Source organism: Odontomachus brunneus, unplaced genomic scaffold (assembly GCF_010583005.1).
Source record: "Odontomachus brunneus isolate Ranch 3 - 2012 unplaced genomic scaffold, Obru_v1 Obru_scaffold_157, whole genome shotgun sequence".
In the NCBI taxonomy this organism is placed as follows: Eukaryota; Metazoa; Arthropoda; class Insecta; order Hymenoptera; family Formicidae; genus Odontomachus; species Odontomachus brunneus.
The window spans coordinates 705,243-718,101 of NW_022639607.1; positions in this window are offsets into that span (position 1 = coordinate 705,243).

Here is a 12,859-nt window from a genome sequence, read left to right on the forward strand (position 1 = left end):
ACGAAGCTCTGATGTTTGCGAACCGCCCATCCATCGTCCCGTGTGATCCATCGTCCCGGTTGCGATCACAAAGTTACTCGTTTCGTCGCTTTGATCATTCGCCGTTACAGCCGAGACTTTCTTAGTAAATTACTCAGAGATACGAGTATCCTCCCGAGGGACCTCTCCGTCGCCTGGATCTTGCGGAAGGACGCGAGACGAGGGAGGAGGACAGAATGACATCGGGATCGCATTGCTCCGATGTCGTACCCCATCGGGAGGAAACAGGTCTTCAAGGGAAAACGAAATGAATAGAGAAATCGTATAGCGAGCATCCAATGCATCTCGGTACATGTTCATTAATTAGCGTTCATCCCGGGTTAAAATTTTAATCCTACACTCGACCTGAATCTTCTAACATCTATGTATTTCCAAAGTTCAGTATGTGTTTTCAACATACATAGAAATTGAAATCCTACTTAACGCCTTTAAATGGCAGGAAACGCACACGATACTACTTGTAGGTTCTGAAGAGGGCTTCTTGGTAAAGTAGGTTAAATAGAATTAAGAGAGCTTAATGTACTTCGAGTCGAAATTTTGATCCTACTGTCTCGACCTCATTATTCCATTTAATACCTATTTTGATATTCTGTAGTTTATATCAACATTTTTTGATTCTATTTAACCTGCTAGCCTTGCCGAACGATTCTCATTAGAATCTACACTGCAAATCCAAGTATGTTATTTTTAAACGCATAAGCATGTAATTTGACTAATATTCTTTTTACATGTTTGTTATCGTTTTCAATCACGTCATTTAATACACATTTAAGGGGCGATTTTTCAATAGCAGCTTAAATTTGGATTCAAGTTTAAACTTTATTCTAACAATACGTTTGTTTTGTTTAAACAGAGTTTAAGTTGAAATCTGAGTAACTATCATTGAAAAATCGGCCCTAAGATGTGTAAATTATAATTTATTGTGTTCAAACGTGTCAAATGACGTGACTTATTGTAAGAAACGTTTAAAAAGAGATTTAGCCAAATATTTCTTTTCAGATTATTCAGTCAAGTAACACATTTGGATTTGTAGTGTACAAGTGGCATTTTCTACGTTTCTTGCTATTTAAGGCCGGTTTTTCAATAGCAGTTTAAACTTGGATTCAAGTTTAGACTTTATTCTAACAATGCATTTGTTTTGTTTTAACAGAATTTAAGTTGAAATCTAAGTTTAAACTATCATTGAAAAATCGGTCCTTAGAGGCTCTAGGTAGGACTTTAGTTTTCGTGTGTATTAAACAGATATATTGAATTTAGGATATACAGATATTTGAGGATAGAGCTAAAATTTTGACTCGCGTATTTCTAGATATTTGAAGATATTTCAAAATTTTGAACCGACCAATTACAGCTCTGAATTTCAAATGGATCAATCACAGCTATAATTTTGAACTGACCAATCATATTCATGATCGATGACCAATCACTGATCGTCTTTGTAGGCTGCTTACGTATCTTCGAGAAACTGAATCGCGGCAAGTTCAGACTGCAGAGTAATAGCTGCACGGAGTGAGCTGTGTTCGGAAGGTCGGCCCGTATCTCTCGCGATTTCGGCTTCCCGAGGTGAGTCTCGCACGCGTATTATCGTCAGGAGTGTCAGAAAGTAAGTGCCGCGCGTGTGTAGTAATGAGAATGGTCGTGAGACAGCCGTCGAAGATGACTATTTCGCGAGACAGTCGAACGAAAGTGTCGAGCAAGATGTCGCGCGTCCGTTACGTTATGACCGATTGGAATCGCCCGCTGGCGGCGTCGTGAGCGCAAATCATCGTTATCGGGAGCGCCAAAAGTGATTTCTCGGAGTGTCGTGGTTCGTGCGGGAGTCGAGGCTGCGAGACGCTGAGTTGATAGAAAATGAGGTAGAAACGAATAAAGGAAAAGGGAGAGAGAGAGAAAACATCGCTCGACGGATCACAGACTGCTAATTAAAAAACTCGACGTCGCGACACGTTCTCTCTCTCTCTTTCTCTCTCTCTCTCTCTCGTATTCGCACGTAACGGGCCTCTCCCTTTCCGCGAAGCAACCGTCGCGTAAGAAACCTTTCGCCTTCCCTTTCATTTCCCCATCAGCCTACCGCACCACCTTCTCACTGCAACCCTCTTTCGACTCCCTCATCTAATAGACAATGAGTACGGGGCCGGTTCTCTGTCTCTTTTTCCTGCGAGAACTTTATACGCGCAGTCTCTCTCTCTCTCTCTCTCTCTCTCTTTCTGTTTCCTTTCGCGTAGATCGGAATATATGCGGAAATATACGCCTCATACCGAGAGATCCCGCGGCGAGGATCTCTGTGTATGATGCGTTATCCTTTTCACAGCTTCCACCCTTGGAGAAGAGGAGAGGAGAGTAAAAAGGGAGAATTCCCTTTAGCGTCGTTCGGGTAGATTCTCTTTGAAGGGAAATCCCTTAAGCCGATTACTAATAAAAGTTGCGCATGATTTTGCGCGCGGTATCTTAACGTCGATCTCGGCTTCCGGGTGTGTATGTTGCGGATCGAATTTTGCGAGACGTCGCGGCGCGTTAATGAGTGAGAATACTTCGCTCGTTATATCTCGGCAAATTCAGCGGTAGAGAAGTCGAAAGTGAGATGGGTGACGTTGACGCGCTTTTGACATTGCCTTCTTCTCGGCGTGGAATTAACGTATTCGGTGAGAGCGACCTGAGAACTTGCAATTAAATGTCTATAAATCGTGAGATAACTTCGAGAATGGATTCATTTCAGAATAATTCAGGTTATTTACTTCGAAATTATGTACATTCCCGTTGCATATTTTTTCCTCACGTTATCGTGCAATATCTTAGAATGTATTTTCTTGTAATATCGCGTAAGAACAAAATAATTTATTACTTGATTGATAAAATAAAAATCACATGACTGCCTGTATCGATAAAAGTATGATTCAACATGGAAAATTACGGCAAGTCTGTACTTTCTCTTTCTCTCTCTGCAATGCGTATTCCACATCTCTGATAGAGCGATAACAAGGCATTATAAATCTTGAGAGAGGCATGCACGAGGCGCGCGGTTGACCAAGTTCAAGGAACGAACCTTCAAGAACCAATTAAATCGTTATTCGCAAATTAAGTTTGGTAATTAAGAGTGGGCTTCGAGAGCGACGCGAGACGTGGAAGGGTTGGTAGTAGAGTCGGGGATTGCAACCGACGTAGCCCGAACTTCGCAAACTTTTCAGTCGCTTTTTGTGCAACTTTTCTTGTTAAGATCACGATTATAAATTTTTGGCCGGCGGCCAAGTATTTCCAACGGTTATGTATATCCAGTATACATGGCTGAAAGAAGGGAAAATAATAATAATCGTGTGCGCGTATGCCCGATTGGATCATTTTTAAATGTTTACACAAAATATTTATATAAAAAGTTCTCCACAGTCCACGCGCATACGCGATAACAATAATTTCAGAAAGAAGAAAAAATTGATCTGTCGCGATACGCAATAGATACGTGAAGGCACTCAAAGAACAAACTTGTCGCGCGCGTTAAAGCGAGAAAGAGGCAGAGGAAAGAAAGAGAGAGAGAGAGAGAGAAAAAGAAAGAGAGAGAGAGAGAGGGAAACAACGGTCACGCTGGGTGCAGGGTGTATTGTGCAGACTGGCAATCGAGCGAGCAGAAGTCCGCGGTCCCTCGCGTTTTCCTCCTTTCTCTCGTCTCTCGTCCTTCGTAACCACCTCCTACCTCCTCCGCCAGTCTCTCGCCTCTTCGTCGCTCTCGGCGATCCGCGGATCCTCCGTCCTTTCGCTCCTTTCTTCCATACGTCGACTTTGCCGTCTCGCCGCAACCACCGCGCTCGCCGCCACGTTTCTACCGCACCTTTTTCAACCCGCGACGCGCCTGTCCGGCTCCTTTTCCACGGCGTGGCGCATTTCCCGCGGCTTTTCCACACTGAAAACGTTACGGCGGAAGCGCCGTCAGATAGAAAACCACATGTTGCGGTTTTTCATAGCGTGCGGTCGTTCCTCCTCCCTCTCTCATAGTCTCTTTCTTTCTCTTTCTTTCTTTCTCGTTCTACTTGCTCTCTCTCTCTCTCTCTCTCTCTCTCTCTCTCTCTCTCTCTCGTAACGCGAGATCTTCGGCGCCCCGGTAAAACCTAATGGAATTTTTTATTTCGGCGTTTACGAGTTGGGCGGATCTAATGAGAATCCGACAAGTCTTCGGCGCGCCGCCTTCGCCCACCGCGTAGCTCCGATCTTACCGTCGTGCTTTTTACCGTTGGTCGTGGTCGTGTCGTCTCGTCGACGGGTTCTTCGCTCGATTATTTTCGCATTTAATTCGCGGGCTTACCGCGAGTGCTTTTGTTTTCCATTGACTCGATCGCGAACAGTAACTGGATTAGCGTTTATTCGATTTGGACATCGCGTTTGCTGACATCCATATGCATGTGAAAAATTTGTTTGCACGCGCGTGAATGAAATTGTTATTTCGCTGGAAGGGCACCGATCCTCTTGTTTCGTGGCACGAGAGAGCGCGTTTGATCAAACTAATAGATCGTTACATCATTTTTTTTCCCCGATCGATGCGAGGGGATAGTAGCGCAGCATGGTGCGTCGAAATTCGCTACGAGCAATCGTCGCACAGCACAAACGTGCAGTCTAGGACAGCGCAGCATTTAAATGCTCTCTCCTCTTCTCTCCTTTCTTCCTACTTTGTCAGCCAACATCCGATCCTGCCGTCTTGTTTCCACTAACGGAAGGTAGCTCCGAGCGTTTGTGATTTTCTCTGTCTCTCTCTCTCTCTCTCTCTCTTTCTCTCTCGTATCTATGCCTATTCCGATTTCGGTGCATACTCTCTTTCTCCTTCGCGCCGGGCTTGGACGGTCACCTCTCACGCTCCATTGCTCCTTCTCGCTCGCGCGTTCATCCTCGCTCACTCTCTCCCACTCCGTCTCTGTCTCTCGCGGCCCCCCACTCCCTCCCATGTCGCCGCGCCTTCGGTCTTTGTCGGGCGCGCGAGTGGGGGTCCGCGCTCTCGCTCGCACTCGTTCGCGCGGCGAAGCACGCTCCACACTTGCGGCTCGACCGGCGCTCATTTCAGTCGACGCCGAGCCGTCGCGCGCGCGCGTTGTTTCAAATTTTTCCGCGCTTTCGGACTGTCGTCGTGCCGCGTTCTTCGCGTCCTTGCTCACTCGCGTATACGTGTTATTACGACGGTGCGTAAAAAGAGTACGAGAATACGGGCGACCCGTGTGAAAATATCGCGGCGATATGGCAGATCCTCGGGGTGATGATCCGGCACGCGTCGCGTAAGTGCATTGCTCTCGATCCGGCCGATCGGCGAACAAGTGAGCCGGTAGTGAGACGAGTGTCGCGCGTTCTGCTCGTCGTCCGGGTTCGTTTGTTGGATTATTGTTGATTGTTCCGGCTTGATCTACCGCGACCTTCGCTGCGCATCATCCCGCCGCACGGATACCGGAGCTCGTCAGCTGCCGGAGCAACCGTTGGAGCAGCTTCTGGAGCAGTCGCCGGAGTAGCCACGAGACATGGACTTCGTAATATTGAAGGTACCATTCATAACTCTCTTTCGTCCGTCCAATTAGATTTGCCGAAAGTGCGCCAACTTCGGGATATAAACACGCGGGAGGAATTTGCACGGAATGTTATTCTCATTGTTACGATAGCATCATCACGGTATTAATTTTTCAATATGTTTGAAAAAGAGTCTCAAAAAGTATATATAAATATAATATAAATATTATGGGCGACACCGGTTGCTTTACTCGCAAACAGACGATCAATGAGTCAAATGGACCAAAACGGGAGTTTAATTATAAAGAATACTCGGTCATTTAATTTTATTATCATGTATATTTATTATATTTGTATATTATATAGTATATTTATTATATTTGGTCACGCGCGGTGCATATGAATAGTGCAACAAGCAGATTCCTCCCTCGATAACAAAAAGAGTTCTGTTGCTTTTAAAAGTACAGTGGCACGTTATTGGCGTCTTAAATTTTTAAGTGCAACGTTCCTTCTTTCTCCGTTGTAGAGAAACTTACATACAAACTGAAAGGGACATCCCTCACTACCTTTATTTACTAACACTCCGGTGCTCGAGCTGTCCGGTTTTTGCGGAGCTCGCGTGTAAAGCCCGAGTCATTTTTGCAAGAGAAGAGCGCACAACGACTAAAATATCCCTCGCTATCTTTCTTTACTGATAATGCTCCGCAGTCGAAGTTAGCCGGTTTTACGGTATTCGCGAGGAAACTTCGTTTCGCTTCGAGTCCGCGTCTCTGCGATCTTTTAACGAGCGGACGAGACGGGAGTGAACTTCCCTATGGAGGGGCAACGCGTTGTACTTGAGTATTCATCGCGCCAAACGTGCCTTATCCGCATCCATATCGTTGGCTCTTGAGACGAGTCGTGCACTCGGCCTGTGTAGGAAGTTACGAACACGTTGCGCGAACAAAAACGAGCAAACGACTCGTTAACTCGTTTGTGTATCTCGTCTTGCAGCGTGATATCGAGCTCGAAGCTCGATTACTATCCACATTATTTAGTATCAGTGTAATTATCAATATTTATTCGAATTTATTCGAATCAATATTTATTCGATTTATTCGAATAATTTTCTTTTTCGTTGTCTTTTTGCCGTGTTTATTAAGACATACTTTCTATCTGAACTGATCCCACCCTTTATTGTTTTTTCTTCCTTAGAAAACTTTGTAAAAATTCTCACAGATAAATATCGAAAAGTAATTTTGAACAAGTCGCTCGAGTCTTGTTTTTTTTCGACTCTATTAGTATTAATATTATTTATTCGAATAATTGTTTTTTCGTTGCCTTTCAGCTGTTTGTTAAAGCACATTATTGTCTGAACTCTGCTTATCTTTTATTGCTTTTTTTACCTTAGAAAACTTTAGAAATATTTATATTTAAATATATATTCAGAAGTAAAAAATTCTGAACAAGTCGCCCGACAAGTCTTACGTTGTTCTGCGGCTCGGAAACAATTCGCAGGTAATTCGCGCGATTTTCGTGATTAATGCGAACGAGGGAGGGAGGACGAACGAGTAGAGTGTTACATCGAAGTCGCATTAGGCTGTAGCAAGCTAATAATGCCGTTTGTCCGTGTAACGGTCCGCCACGCCGTACAGACAAGAACGAAATCGATTAAGCGCTGATCACATCCATTTCCGCGTTCTCCGTCGTGCCGCGATTTGAATACCGGTCATTCGGTGACAATGTCTATTCGGCGAAATTACATTTTACGTTGTAAATGCGGACGGGCAGGCTTCAAAGTCCCCGGCAGCGAGCGCGCGCGCACGCACGCGGCGCGAACGATGCATTTACATCGAGTAATAATACACATGACGTTTATAGACTCGCGGTCCAGACGTAAATACCGCGCCATTAAGCGACTCGCTGCCATTGGCGCGCCGAATAAGCTCGGAAAGCGCGCCGATATAAAATGAATATTTGTATAACGTATTGCACAAATATACCGGAGCCGAGTGCGCGAGATGACGATGTCGCATTATCGGAGATCCAATGTACACCCGCGAAATGCGCCGGAGAAGAATTTATTTGCTTGTCGCGTGCCGTTGACGCAGTCCACGGGAAGACACATCCTGCGATGCACACAATGTGCACACGATAAAAGAGATATCAGGGAGGATAATTCATTTTGTCGATGTAATGAGTTGCGCAAGAGTGCGCTTTTAGCCGGAGGAATTCGTAGGGAAAGATGCGATCTTTCTTCTTTTTCTTTTTATTTCTTGCAGAACAAATTGCACGGAGAGAAAAAATTATTAATCTTATAAAAATTGTAGTCACCATGTTACTTATCATCATCGTATTATAATTGATTGTAGTCATTTCCGGAGTCAAGTATATCTTCTTCTATCAAACGAAAAAATCGTAGCAGCATTACTAAAAAAGTTGTTCTCTTCACTGCAATTCTTTCACTACGCGCGATTATAATTATAAACATCAAATATTTTTTTTTCAGTGTACATTGAGAGAAAGAATTTATTCGGTAGATATATTGATAGCATTCCCTTAAATCTCAATTTTATTTAAATACAATAAACAATATTGCGCTTTCATGAAAAGTTAAAGTTCCAAAGAAATGTATGTTTCTCCATTCTGTACAATATTTTAAATATTAGCATGAGTAAATATGTGTTATTAACACCAAATAAGTATTTTTTATTTCTTCGATATTTTTTCTCTCAGTGTAGGTTTTCAAAGTGAACAACTTTGCGCTACGAATCCGGAGAAATTTCTTAGATAGAGGCATAGCTGAGGAAATTTTTCTTAGCATCTCTCTATCTCTCTCTCCCTCTTTCTCTCTCTCCACGAATATTTTCGAGTGCATGCACGATCTGGATCTCCGCGTTTATTTACCCTTCTTTTTTTCGCCTTCGCGTAAAAAGGAACTAAGGTGATCCAGATACGGCGCGGGCGTTGCTCGAAAGGGTTAAAGGTTCAAAACGCGCGAACTTTCGCATCGTTGCGCGCTAAAACCGGGCGTCTCTAACCGATACGAACGAGGGAAACGGCAAAGGGGTAGCGGGTGGCCAAACGATTTTACGATGCGTTACGGTTAAGCTGGGTTAAGAGGTCAAATCGTTCACACTTTTGCCTACTCCATTTCTCTCTCTGTCTCTTTTTCGCATTTTTCTGTTAAATTTGCCAGACACACCCGCACACCGTAATTACTGGCGATCGAGGCACGACGCTCCAGTTATCGTAGTGCGTTCGCGCGCCATCGGAATTTCGTCATGGCGAACATCTGCATTTTTGCGTGGCGCACATACCGGCCGCCCTTTCGTTCTCGCGCGCCGCTGATGTGTATTTCATGGAGATAAAGCTGGTCCGGTCAGTTTCGGGTGTGACGCTCCATAATTTTTTTTTTCCCGCTCGCCTCCTCCCCGCCCTTCCCGACGTGCAATCTGCGAATAGAATATTTCTGGCATGCTAACTCGGAATGGCGGAAAATTGTGTTAAATCCGGTTAAAAATGTCGATAGACAGTTGGAACTTTTTCCGGGGCCAAAATTTATCGTTTTATGCTTAATCATTCTCGACGCGCGCGCACACACACATACATGACGCACTTTTTTATTTCGTGGACATGAAATAAAAAGGTTGCAATAATAATCGCGGCGTGTGTTAATCCTTACGTCGTAGTTACGACTTGAAATATTTTATTCAAATATTTTGTCACGAGAAGAGAAAAATTGAAATAAAAATGCAAATAATATTACATTCCGAATTCTGTCGCGCATTACAGCAGTCGTCTAGACTGGACTGAAGTATATATTTATATCAGCCGGTGAAAAGGCATCGCGATGCTTTCGCAATCTTCCCACGTGTCGTCAAAGGAAACGCTAAAACGTTTTCCGGGGTCGACATTCCGCGATACTCCGCACACGGAAAGAGACGCGAGCGATCACGCGCGCGACGAGGGTCCTGCAGCGGGATACATAATTGATCGCGAAGGTCAGCGCGAAGTGGCGGGTGGAAACACGTAATTTCCGTTCGACTCGGAGTAGAAAGTTACGGCTGTCTGATGGAGTCGCGACGTTTTCTTCCTGTCTCGCCAAGATTCGCCGGTCGCGACGATGGAGTTTTCAGAGCGACCCCCGTGCCCGACGTGCGGCGCGATTGCAAATACCCGGCGTGGTGCAGTCGCGGCGTCCACCGGCCGCGAGTGAGTGCGTTTGCCTCGTAAGTACGCCGGCATCATTATGGCCTCTCAACCCACGCTTATCATTCCGAGAAACCAGGTGTACGATAAACGATGATAAACGGGTTTCCACCGAGCTGCCGTGGTTTACCGCGTATCAAGCCATTCGTCACGAAGCGAGATACGAAGACCGTTTTTTACGGGAATACCTTCACCGTGTTTACCCGAGTCGAAATTCTTATAATTAGGATGCTAAGTAGTGCCTCTAATGAGGCTGCGAGTGCTATGTTGAACGTGTGTCGATGTGTCTTTCCATTTTTTATTTAATTTTATTATTGTATTTTATTATTATTTTTATATTATTTTTATATTATTTCATATTTTTATTTTATATTATTTTCATTATTATTTTTAGTATTTATTATTAATTTTATTATTTCTAATTTTAATTTCAGTCGTTGCTTTCGGACACATATTTGCTACCTTGGCTTCTATACAATTTGTTCCATTTAATTTTTTTTTAATGAATTTTTAGGTTCTATTGAAATTTATAACGTCTATAAAAAAGAAAATATAGTGAACTGACTATAAAAAGGAAAGTTTGTGGCTCCATTATGTATGCCCATTAATCTTTGAACTTCAGCAGAGAACAAATCGCAGTGAGTAATCACTCGTAACATGAAAGATGGGCAATAACTTGTTCCAAAAATTCTGACTTGAACATTTTTGGGTATTCTCAATATATCATGTATTTTTTATACATAATATATTAAGATATCAGTATTATGGTACGTGAAGAAAATATGATATTAAGATATGTGCAGAAATTATTTACAATGAGATTACAGCATATACAATAAGACATTTACATAATATTAGGCTTGACTTACACTGAGAAAAAAATACTTTATTTATGGGGGATATAAAGTTTATTCACAGAAATGAATTTTATTTTACACAAGAATAAATATTATATATCTCACAAATAAATTTTCAAGATTTTCTTGTCAGTGTACGAGATCATGCATATTGTTTACTGGGGGGCTGCGTCAACGCCGTTTCAAACAGTCTCGGAGCTTTATTGTAGATAAGACATAAGTACAGAAATTAACACATCACGTGCATGTGCACCGCTCGCGGTAATTTTCATAACTCACTGGAACGGACATTTTGCGAGGGCGCGACAACGACAAAAGAGTCATGCATGACGGAAGACTCGCTTTGCGCACCGGATAGTCCCCGTATGAAGTACTCAATTTCCAAATGTAATGCGGTCGTTTACGTTTCGCGAAGTACACTCTTCTCTCTCGCGATGTGTATACATAGAGCTGCGTTTAAATAATAAAAAATAAATATATATACATATATTTCGGGCACATACACGAGTACGCGATCTATAAGCGAAGAGAGGCATAAATCTGGGATGAGAGCAGTTTGTAAAACCGTGGTAGAGCGAGCACAAGAGGGCCCACCCATCCACCCACATACGTACGCACATACACACATGCACCAGCTCATTTATCTCCGGCTCGATCACGGCACATTTATCATGTGGCTTCGCGGCCGGTCCTTTGAAGTGTTTGTACGCTGAAGTTTTGCGCAAACAAGAAGACTTTTTAATTTGCTGCTGCGTTCGCGTTTCGCGACCGTCCTGCCAAATTTTCGGACAAAGTCGGATTTATGTGTCCAAGAATCCGGCTCTGTTTGCACCTTGGCCAATCTCGCTTGTCGTTTAATCTCGGAACACACACTAATCTTCCATCGACGTATTGATACGTTAAAAAATGTTGAAAAGAGAAGATCTGAATCGCGGAGGGAGCTCGCCAAGTCTTACTCACTCACTTCTATGGCGATTTAGTTATTTCGCTGCGAGATTTTGGCGAAGGATATCGTGTGTCATATTTCGTCATCGGGATCATCGATAGATCATCGAAAATATTACTTAATTATTACAATTATTAAAAGAGGGACGTGTCACTTCGTTATACACTAATTCCCGTTCGCCCGAACTTGTTTAGTCCCGCGATTTTACAAAAGCTCTTCTCGAGGGTTCGCAGATGCTCGCGCCGAGCGCGCAGGGGGATAGAGGCAAGCGACATAAATAAAATTCCCCGACGTTCGTAATGGGTCAAGAGCGAAGTGCCCTGTGGAGCAGCACCGTTGGCGATAAACCGTTTAAAATAAGTGCCTGGCAATAAATGCTTACCCTCATGTACGACCTTATTGTGGCGTACAGTCAAGTGCGTTCTCCTTTCCTTTCGCAGCTAAAGTGAACGCCGGGAGAATGGCGCACTTGGGATTAATTGGACTCCATCTGACGCGCCAGTGTGTCGCAATAAACTGATTATTGCCGATTGGAGATTAATAATATGCTATGCGCGTGGAATTGCATATTTCCGCAGCCAGCTCGTAGAATTATGATTCCCGCGCGTGTCGAAATGCGGAACGGAGGTAACGATATTCCGAGGATAAGACATGGGTTTCGGAGACAAGTAATGTAATGGGGCGTGAAAAAATATAAAAAATTGCACATAATCGCACCTACACTGAAAGAAAAAATATCTATAAAATAGTAAATATTTATTTGATGAATACGCTATATAATTTTGACATACTAATATAAAATATTTTAAACTAACAAAATATTTTTTTAATAAGAAAATTTCTTGTTTTAAGAATTTCTTCAAAAGAAAAATTTTCTTGAAGAAAACCTTGACTTTTCATCGAAGCAGTTGTCTATTCTACTTAAATATAATGCAAGAATTTAGATTTATATAAATATGTTATTAGTATCCATTAGAAAAATATCTTTTGTTTTTTCAGATATTGTTTCTTTCAATATAGCTATTTACAACGGTACTTATCACACATCTTTTTATTGAATGGAAAACAAATGTTTGGTTGAATTAATCCTTTATTTGGCAGATTTTAAAAAAATTTGAGGAAAAGATTTTTCGAATATACAAATGAAATAAATTGTATCTTTTGAATATAGTTTTGTATCGTTTTCAAAATATTACTTTGAGAAACTTTTTGATGATTTTTTTTCTCACCTAGTGGCAAAACTATTTGACGAAACAGAACAGATAATCAGATATTGCTCCGGAGCTAAATAAAAGCGTTCTGCATGTACTGTTCTCGCATGTAGCTCATGAAAAATCGATGTGCTCGAGAGCAA